The sequence below is a fragment of the Pleurodeles waltl genome, chromosome 8 (assembly GCF_031143425.1).
Source record: "Pleurodeles waltl isolate 20211129_DDA chromosome 8, aPleWal1.hap1.20221129, whole genome shotgun sequence".
Lineage (NCBI taxonomy): Eukaryota > Metazoa > Chordata > Amphibia > Caudata > Salamandridae > Pleurodeles > Pleurodeles waltl.
In genome coordinates this window covers 1,218,848,531-1,218,859,577 of record NC_090447.1, presented here as the reverse complement: position 1 = coordinate 1,218,859,577, position 11,047 = coordinate 1,218,848,531, and positions in this window count along the sequence as shown.

Sequence of the window (11,047 nt, the reverse complement as noted above, 5' to 3'; positions counted from 1 at the left end):
CTACTTTTCAGGGTCTTGGGGTGGGCTATTTTTCTAACCCTCACTTTTTCTTACAGTCCCAGCGACCCTCTACAAGCTCACATAGGTTTGGGGTCCATTCGTGGTTCACATTCCACTTTTGGAGTATATGGTTTGTGTTGCCTCTATACCTATATACTCCTATTGCAATCTACTGTAACTTTACATTGCTTGCATTACTTCCTTTTGCTATTTCTACATATTTTTGGTATTGTGTACATATATCTTGTGTATATTTGGCAACCTCATACTGAGGGTACTCACTGAGATACTTTTGACTTATTGTCATAAAAATAAAGTACCTTTATTTTTAGTATATCTGTGTATTGTGCTTTCTTATGATATTGTGCATATGACACCAGTGGTATAGTAGGAGCTTTGCATGTCTCCTAGTTCAGCCTACGCTGCTCTGCTATAGCTACCTTCTATCAGCCTAAGCTGCTAGAAACACCTCTTCTACACTAATAAGGGATAACTGGACCTGGTACAGAGTGTAAGTTCCCCTTGGTACCCACTACAAGCCAGTCCAGCCTCCTACACTCACCAGGCAGGGAGATGGAAAGACCCTCTGTCCCTAGTCCTGGTCACAACAGGAAGAATTTGTGCAGAGCTTCTCCATGCTGATGTCAGGTTCAGGTAGATGATTTGGGAGCCTCAAGACTTTGAAGTCTTTGAAGTGCCTATTCCTACAGCTTGCCCTTGCTCTGAGAGAAGACTATCATAGCAGGAGTGTCTCCAAACCTCATAGCCCCAAACACAGGCCATCAGAGTGACCAGTAAATAACAACTGGCTGTCTGCCACATGAATATAAGATTATCAAAAGGTTCCAAATGCCTCCAGCCCTACTCTTCATGATTTCGTTATCACCCCTACCTCCTTCCTGATATGTGCGCCTCTTTGACCAGTGACCTCTGTGAAAATCAAAGAACTCTTTTGACGTGTACTGAAGAGCCTCTGTCTTCCTTCCTCCAGTGTGTGGATCCCACACAGCTCTCAGGAATGCAGCAATCCACAAATCTGTCTGGGGGCTCTTCTACCTCCACATGCTCCTCCTGCAGGCCATGTGTCTCCAAAAATGAAACCCAAAGGCTTCCATGTATTGGTCCTTCTCAGGCACACATACATCTCTGTGTGCTCACACAACACTCATTTGCAGGCTCCTATGTATTGTATCACTTCTCAGGCACACATAAATCCCAGTGTTCACACTCAAACATTGCTCGCTTCCAGGTGCTGCACCCTTCACAGGCACACCTGCATCCCAGTGTGCACAGGCAGAAATGCGCTTTCTTCCATGTACTGTTTCCTTCAAAGACAAACCTACATCACAGGACACACACGCAGACATGTCCACATTTTTCCATGTATTGATCCTTTTGTGTAGTGCTGCGATGACCGCACTTTACAACTCATTTGTCCCCCTGTCCTGAGACTTCTGTGGGTATTGTCTGGCCTTCTGAGGGCTCTCTGAAATGCTGAGAGCCCCTCTGTCTCCTCAGTCCAAGTTGAGACCCCCAGGTCCCTCCTGTGTCCAGGCAGCCCCTCTTTGATGCAAAATGTGTTCTTGCGTGAACCAAGGCTTATTGGCGGAATGCAGCGACAGAAACAGCCTGCATCCAACGACTCGACGTGGGACATCTCCTGCACCAAGCAGGAACCTGCAGCTATCTTCTTTGATGCATTTCTGTACTTGTCTTCTAACCGGAGGATCCACTTTTGCACCTTCTTCCAGGTTGGCAGGGGTTCCTGTTCTTCCTGGACTCTTCATCGACTTCTGAACTTGGTCTCCTCTTTCCACAGGGCTTCAGGTCCAGGAATCCATTGTTAATTTCTTGCAGTCTTGCTTGGTGCTTGCATAATTCTTCATCATGACTTCAAGTGTGTTCTAAGGAAAACTTTACTCTTGGTGTTTTCTTACACTCCCATCGCGCCTTTATACACTACACTTGCCTAGGGGGGAATTCGACATTCGCATTTCACTATTTTAGAATATGGTTTGTGTTGCCCCTAGGTCCATTGCAACCTATTGTGTTTTTCTTACTATGTACTTACCTGATTTTGGTTACTAGTGTATATATTGTGTGTAATGCTTACCTCTAGTAGGAGTATTGCCTCTAAGATATTTTTGGCCTTGTGTCACTAAAATAAAGTACCTTTATTTTTGGTAACACTAAGTATTGTCTTTTATTGTGTATAAGTACTGTGTGACTATAGTGGAATTGCAAGAGCTTTGCATGTCTCCTAGTTCAGCCTTGGCTGCTCTGCTACAGCTACCTCTAGACAGCCTAAGCTGCTAGATACTGCCTACATTTCACAAAGGTGGATCACTGGACCTGGTATAAGGTGTAAGTACCTCTGGTACCACTACAAAGCAGGTCAGCTTCTCACAGACTGTCCCTGGGTCCCTACGTTAGGACAAGGTTGCTGTCCTAAGGGTTGTAATGCTAGACAGGGGTGCTGTCTGAGTAGGTCTAGAGCGGGACAAAATGGTTATTACAAGGGCTCTACATAAGGACAGGTTTGCTGTCCTACGTTGTTAGGGGTGGTGCAGGGATGCTGCACTAAGGTTTCTCTGGGAGGGTTGGAAGCGGGGCAGGTTTGCTGTTCTGTCTTAGCTTCCTCACAGAGTGGTACGTTTACCCCTGTGAGCTCAGCTGTGGCAGCTTTTGGCTCCTGTGGTACAGGCTCCACCCTGGGGGCGGTATCCTCCCTCAGAGAAATGTGATCTTTAGTGGGAGGGTGGGCAAGGGATAATTTGGTATCCTGAATGCCTGTGTTTTTAGGAATGTCCTGGGCCATTATTTCAGGCTCCATGGCTCCTTTAGCACATTCAGATAAATGGTGCCAGTATCACCATAGTTACTGAAAACTTAGGCCCATATTTATACTTTTTTAGCATCGCATTTGTGCTGTTTTTTTACGCACAAATGGCACAAACTTCCAAAATACAATTTTGCGCAAACTTCTAAAATACAACTGTATTTTGGAAGTTTGTGCTGTTTGTGTGTAAAAAAGTGGCGCAAATGCGGCGCTAAAAAAGTATAAATATTGGCCTAAGTTTTCAGTAACAATGGTGATACTGGCACCATTTATCTGAATGTGCTGCTTGTTCTTATCCACATTAAGGGGACAAGCAGCTAGGGTGGCAAGGCCAGCCCCACCCTGTGAGGCAGAAATTGTCTTGGGGGTTTCTATACCTACCCCAGTTCCTACTACAGACCCAAATGTGAACCCAGCTACACTTTTGGACTGACTTCTGCCAGTATTCCCATCACTATTACTACTACTTCTAGGGGCACTAGGAGTGGAAGTGGAGGTAGAAGTGGTGGAAGGCTTAGGACCTTTATCAGGACAGGAGCTCTCCCCTGGCCTATGGCCTTTATTTCTGCACACATAGCACCAAGGCTTTTTATTGTGTGCAGAGGAGGAAGAAGTTTTAGACCCACCCCCAGAGTTTTGTGGGCCTGATGAGGATTCTTTACTTTTATCCTTGTCCCTACCTTTGTCATGAGACTTACCAACTTTCTATTTCTTGTCTTTGTTACCCCCTGTATGAGCTTTTCTCCTCACCATTGTTCTGACCCATTGGTCTGCTCTCATAGGTTTCTAGAGTCACAAGAATCCTCCCTGACCCTGTGCTCTCTAAAACCTGAGCTTGTGCCACCATGGGGTGTTAGCCCTAACCCCTGCCTTTCCCTTTCAACTGCTAAGGCCTCCCTATCTAGGGTTAGCTGTTGTTTCTGCAGCCTCAGCTTGGCCTCTTCCAACTTCTGTTTCCTGAGCTCCCTGTCTATGGAGTCTCCCTCTGGGTTGGAACAATTTGTCCCCTCAGACACTGAGGTGACATGGGAATGGGCAGAGGAGGCTCTGTCCCTAGGATTACTGATCCTTTTCACTAGCCCTCTGGGTGTAAAGGGAGCCCTACTAGTATGGCTTTCCCTCCCACTTCTTCCAGTGTTTCCAGCTATGGTAGTGGGTCTGCTAAGAACTTTGTGACCCTGTGAGGAATCCTGCTGATCCTCTCCCAGATCTAGAATATCTGTTTCCACCTCTGAGGAGTTAGAATCTTCTCTGTTCTACCCCTGGTCACCAGCTTGTTCATGGTCATCCTGAAAGAGGAGGCCTAAGAGCAGGCTCTTATAAGGATTCCTCCCCATGTCTAACTTCCTTTCTGCACACATCCCTTTCAAGTCCTTCAAGGTCAGGTTCTCATAAGGAGAATCCATGGCCTTAAAGGTGTGCCCAGCTGCAAACATGGTATGTGTTACAGTGGTGTAGGGTGTGCCTAACCTCCCTAACTTCTAATCTCTCTCAAGAAGTTTGCAGCAAGGGCTATGCCTAAACCCCTAGGTTACCCAAACCCAGAGATTAGATTCCTAACACTAGGTACTATGTGTACCTCTAAGTAAGGATTGGTCTTTCCTGTGGAAAGTACCAGGTGACAGAGTGATAAGGCAAACGTAGGTGCGTATCCCACCTCTGCACCACCTTTTTTCTGGATGAACTAGTCAGTAGGACCCATGCCTCATTTTTACCCCAAGTGGTCACAACTGTACACATCGGGCAAACCATCACACTGCCTACTTTCTCCACCTCCCTGATCACTCTGTCACTGGTGCACTACCCATGTAAGAAGCTGGCCTGGTTTGTAGTGGGCACCAAAGGTACTTACACCTTATACCAGGTCCAGGTATCCTCTAATAGTGAAATGTAGACAGTGTCTAGAAGCCAGGCTCTCAAGAGGTAGCTGTGGATAAACAGCCAAGGCTTATCTAGGAGACATGCAAAGCTCATGCAATACTACTATAGCCACACAGCACTTACACACATGAAAGAATACACTCAGTGTGACAAACATAAAGGTACTTTATTATGGTAACACAACACCAAAATTACTATAGAGGCAATACTCCCTTAGGAGGTAAGTAATACACAAGATATATATATACACTAGTTGTCATAAATAGGCATAAGAAGTTAGAAAACAGTGCAAGTAGTGTATAACACAGCAGAGAACAGTGGACCTAGGGGGAGCACAAACCATATAATAAAATAATGGAATGCAAGAGTGTCACCCCACCCAGGTAAGTGGAGTGTGTAGAGGGTCTCTAGGGGTACTAGGAAGGCACAAAGAGAAGTACCACAACACCCCCTAGCAACCAGGAAAGCAGGAGTAAATTACTGGAATTTCTCTAGAACACTCACTTAGAAGAAAAGAAGGGAATTGCAAAACCCAGAGATGAGTGCAAGAAACCAATGGTGGATTGCTAAGAAGAAGACCTGTGGAAATAGGGGACGAAGGGCCAGATTTATCAAAAAAACGATTTGCATGTCTTAAATAGCGAATTTTAAGAAATCGCTATTTAAGAAATGCAAAATGGTATGTATTCTTTTTGCGATTCGGTAATAGCGATTTCTTAAAATTCGCAAATGCTATTACCGAATCGCAAATAGAGAATCCAACCCCATTTGCACCTATGGGCCTGTTGCGAATGGTTTTGCATTTCCTAAATTGCGAATTCCAGTTAGGAATTTGCAATTTGGGAAATGCAAATCCCAGGGTGCTGGGGGCCTAAGGCCCCCTCTGCTGCACCCCAAAATTATTTGTACGGACATGTGAAGCACACACATGCCTTAGGGGCATGTGTGCGCTACATGTCAGTTTTAAAAATGCAATTAAAATGCATTTTTAAAATTTGCACATGGTTACCACCAAACTTTTGTTTGTGGTAATTGCATTTCCTAAATGCCCAATTTGCATTTAGGAAATGCTTGATACATGTGCTTAAGAAATCGCAAATAAGGATTCCTAATTTGCAATTTCTTATTTAGAGAATCGCAATTTGTGATTCTCTAAATGGGGTCCCAATTTTAAGGAATCGCTTTTTTTGCGATTCCTTAATTTAAAATTTCACTGCGAATGCCTTTCATACATTCTGAAAGGCATTTTTGCATTCGCAAACGGACGTATTTTGCAATTCGCACCGTTTGCGAATGCAAAATCGCTTGATACATCTGGCCCGAAGTCCGGAAGATACAGCAGAGTCTAGTGGGGGCAGGTGCCCCTACCCACCAAGCTCAGAACTGCAGGAGTTGGTTGACAGTGAGGAAGAAGAGCCAGCACTGCAGCCCTGGAGTCGGTGTTGAGTTCCTGGAGGATGAAGGTAATGTCCTACGCTGGAAGGAGATTTCAGTTAGGTTTACATGTCTGGATTCCACCAACAAGCCCTGGCACAGGCAAAACTTGCATTTGGTGGAAAGTGGTGCTGCTGGGGACCAGCAAGGACCAGGAGGGCTCAACCCAGGGGGTGTGGGGGGGAGTCATAGTATACCTTCAGCGTCACAGAGATTCCACAGAAGCACAGGCAGCATACACAGGAGTCTCACAGGACGGGGATACGGAAGTAGCAAAATGAGCCCACGCAGCACTACAAAAAGGAATCCCACACCGCAGAAGAGTCTGTCAGGAAGCTGTGTATCACAAGAGGGAGTGCAGGTGGCTGGAGCTACGTGAAAACTGAAGGCCCCTTGGAAGAAGTACCAACAAGCCTTGACAGCTGCAAAGGAGGTGCACAGGGGTACTGTCCTGCGTGGGCAGTAAAGGGCTTACCTCCACCCAAGTTGGACAGCTGGTGGAGAGGACTGTCTGGACCACATCTGACCACCACCCATGTTGCAGAATCCATGCACCTCAGCAGGAGAAGAGACCCAGGCAGCCTGTCGGTGTTGCTGTTGGTGCCTGTAGATGCAGGGGAGTGACTCCTTCAGGCCAAGGGAGGTTCCTTCTTTTTTCCTGATCAGACAGAAGATGGGCCATCCTCAGAGGATGCACGACTGGGGAAATGTTGCAGAAGCTGGAAGGAGCCGGAGAAACAATGTTTCAGGCGAAGTCTTCGTCTTTATTGCAGATTGTCGGGTCCTGGAGAGTCCAGATGCAGTTTTTTTGATCAGAAGTCAAATTAAGGGATGCAGGGGAATCATGCTGGAATCTTGCAAACAACCCAAAAGAGAGACCTTAAATAACCCTGAAAGGGGGATTGGCACCTAGCTGGGTAACCACCTATCTGAAGTTGGCTCTGATGTCACCTGCCTGGCCTGGCCACTTAGATTCTCCCAGAGTTCCCTGCCAACCTTGGATTCAAGATGGCCAAACCAAGGGACTCTCTGGAGGAGCTGTGGGCACCTTCCCTGGGTGGTGATGGACAGGGGAGTGGCCACTTCCCTTTCCATTGTCCAGTTTTGCGCCAGAGCAGAGACTGGAGGACCCTGAACTGGTGCAGACTGGTATATGCACGGAAGGCACGAAATGTGACATTCAAAGCATACCAGTGGCTCTGGGAGGCTACTCCTCCCAAGCATTGTAATACCTATTTCCAAAGAGAGAGGGTGCAAAACTCCTCTGGCAACGGAAATCCTTTGTTCTGCCTTCCTGGGCTTGAGATGCTCAAGCAATGGGAGGGCAGAAACCTGTCTGTGAGGTGGCAGCATACCCTGGTCTCCCATTGACCTGAGTACCTGGGTACCATATACTATGGGTTTACATGGGGCCACCAGTATGCCAGTTGTGGGATGAAATACAGTTGGGAGAGAGAGCTTAATTACTGGGGACCTGGTTAGCAAGATCCCAATGAACAGTCAAACACAGTGACAAACAGGCCAAGGTAGAAAGGGGCTACTTTCGTACAATCTGTAATATGCCTTTGTGAGAAACTGGGTTGTTGGTAGACTGGGGTGTGAGGGCTTGGTAAAGCAACAGCTACATTCCCTTGTAGGGTGAACAACAAAAAGTCAAAAATTTTACCTGTGCTTAACTCTGGGTAGCTTGTCACAGAAAGCATTCAGGCTAAACTTAGAGGCAATGTGTTAAATATTTATGCTGTACACAAACAGTGACAAGGTGAATACACAATAAAATAGAATCCCCAAACCAATTAGGAAAAATAGGAAAAAATAATAATGATTTAACAACAAAACCATCAAAATCCAATTAGTTAAAGTTTAAGGTTCAAAATAGTGCTTACAAACAAAAAGCACCAACTGCGGACAGCTGTTTGCACTAGCCGGGGCAAAGTCAAAAGTTAAGGCCAACCTCAATGGAGTGTGGGTTGGATACACAAAGTGGATTTGGCCCAGTGAGCGCATACCTTCATATTTTGAACATTTTTGGAGGAAATGTCTCTGAGAAGGTAGAAGTTTAGAAGGGAAAGGCTGCAGCAGTGTCAGAGGAGGGAGTGTTGTCGTTGTATAGCTGTGGAGCGAAGCACTGGTGAATATTTTTACCTTTGGATTAAGTCCTTGAGATGGAAGTTGAAAATCTCCAGCAGGACAAAGCAGAAGACTGTAGTTGAAGACTGTTCCATGAGGTCGGATACCCCTTTCACGAAGGACCGCTGAAATGGATTTGTTGCTGTGGAGAAGAATTAGCAGGAGGAGCAGTAAGGTCAATCTGGTGATAGGTGAGCAGGTTGGTGGCGGTCTTCTCCTAGTTCTCAGATTACTTTTTTAGCCACATTTTATGAAAGTCCTCAGTTTTAGAAATTGACCATTTGGGCACCTTCAGCACCACAACCAAGGATCCAGGTGTGTATGGAGACGCCTTGAGGGTTTAGGCTGGGTTCAGGTGTGGGGGTCAAGATGGTGGGTGCCTGTTTTGTCCCTGTGGCTCTGAACAGGAGACCAGCAAACTTGCCCTGGCAGTCACTTTTGGAAATCCTGTGTGCAGGCAAAAATGCAGGGCTCAACCACAGGGCAGGCAGGCTTCAGACAGCAAAGCAGTCCTTCCAGGTACAGCAGCGGTCTAGAACAGTGCAAAGCAGGTCACAGTAGCAGTCAGTCCTCTGATAGTCCTTCCACAGGTCCAGTAGTGAACTGAAGACTGGGACTGAGAGCCTTTTTTGTATACCCTGGTGCCCTGCTCCTAGACGGTGGGGCAAGTTTCCAGAAAGGGTATTTGTATTTCCAGGAGTTTCCTGCCTCCCCTGCCCTGGCTCCCCGCTGGCTGCACTGACAATACAAGCTTTTGTTTGCCTATAGAGTGGTGGCAGAGCGCAGTCTATTCAGGTGTAGGAAGGGCTGTGCTCAGCTCCGCCCCTTCATCCTGCCAGTGGAAAGGCCATTCAGGTTCTGCTAATCCCATTATTGTGTGACTGTTTGGGGTGAATTCACAAAGACTCAACTGCCAGTTATACCCACTCATGTGACATAAGGCAGGCTGCAGCACAGAGGGCTAAGGGTAGGAAAATTACAACTTTCTAAAAGTGGCATTTCTAACTTGTAATGATAAATTTGACTTTACCATTAAAGAGAGTTTATCATTACAAGTTCATAGATACCAAAATGCCATATTACCTCCTTTCATATGGAATTACAGCTTTTTAAATGAAATAAGGAATCTCCTATGCTATCCTATGGAAGGGGTAGGTCTCACACTAGTGTTAAACAGATTGGGGAGTTTTTCACTACCAGACCATGTAAAACCTAAAAGAACATGTCTGACTTTCTAATTACACACCTCCCTTTTTATACCTAGGGCCTTCCACAGTGGTGAACTGTATGTAATAATAGGGGAGTTTAAGGCTTGGCAAGGGGTTTTACATGCCAAGTTGACACGGTAATGGGCACTGCCTTCAAGCCCCAATTGCAGGATTGGGACAAGTTTTAAGGTGCTACTTAGATGGGTGCCGCAATAAGTGTTACAGACTGTAGGAGGCTGGCCTGGCTTGTAGTGGGTACCAAGGGGTTCTTACACTCTGTACCAGGTCCAGTTATCCCTTATTAGTGTAGAAAAGGTGTTTCTAGCAGCTTAGGCTAATAGAAGGTAGCTATAGCAGAGCAGCTTAGGCTGAAATAGGAGACATACAAAGCTCCTACTGTACCACTGGTGTCATATGCACAATATCATAAGAAAACACAATACACAGATATACTAAAAATGAAGGTATTTTATTTTTATGACAATATGCCAAAAGTATCTCAGTGAGTACCCTCAGTATGAGGATGCCAAATATACACAAGATACACAATACCAAAAATATGCAGTAATAGCAAAAGGAAGTAATGCAAGCAGTGTAAAGTTACAATAGATTGTAATAGGAGCACCTAGGTATAGGGGCAACACAAACCATATACTCCAAAAGTGGAATGCGAACCACGAATGGACCCCAAACCTATGTGAGCTTGTAGAGGGTCGCTGGGACTGTAAGAAAACAGTGAGGGTTAGAAAAATAGCCCACCCCAAGACCCTGTAAGGTAGGTGTAAAGTGCACCTACAACCCCCAGAAAGCACAGAAGACGTGATGGGGGATTCTGCAAGGAAGACCAACACCAGCAATGCAACAACAGTGGATTTCCGGACCTGAGTACCTGTAAGACAAGGGGACCAAGTCCAAGAGTCGCGACAGTGTCGAGAGTGGGCAGATGCCCAGGAAATGCCAGCTGGGGATGCAAAGAAGCTGCCACCGGATGGAAGGAGCTTAGTGTTCTGCAAGAACGAAGAGGACTAGGATCTTCCCCTTTGGAGGATGGATGTCCCACGTCGTGAAGAAGCTTGCAGAGGTGTTCCCACGCAGAAAGACCGCAAACAAGCCTTGCTAGTTGCAAGGGTTGTGGTTAGGCCTTTTGCATGCTGCTGTGGCCCAGGAGGGACCAGGATGTCACCACTTGGATGAGGAGACAGGGGGGGTGCCCAGAAAGTCAGGGAGCCCTCACAGAAGCAGGCATCACCCGCAGAAGTACCGGAATAGGCACTTAGAAGAGGAGTGAACCGGAGTCCACCTGAAGTCAGAAAAGGGAGTCCCACAACGCCGGAGGACAACTCAGAAGATTGTGCACTGCAGGTTAGAGTGTCGGGGACCCAGGCTTGGCTGTGCACGAAGGAAATCCTGGAAGAGTGCACAGGAGCCGGAGCAGCTGCAAATCATGTGATACCCAGCAATGCAGTCTAGCGTGGGGAGGCAAGGACTTACCTCCACCAAACTTGGACTGAAGAGTCACTGGACTGTGGGAGTCACTTGCACAGAGTTGCTGAGT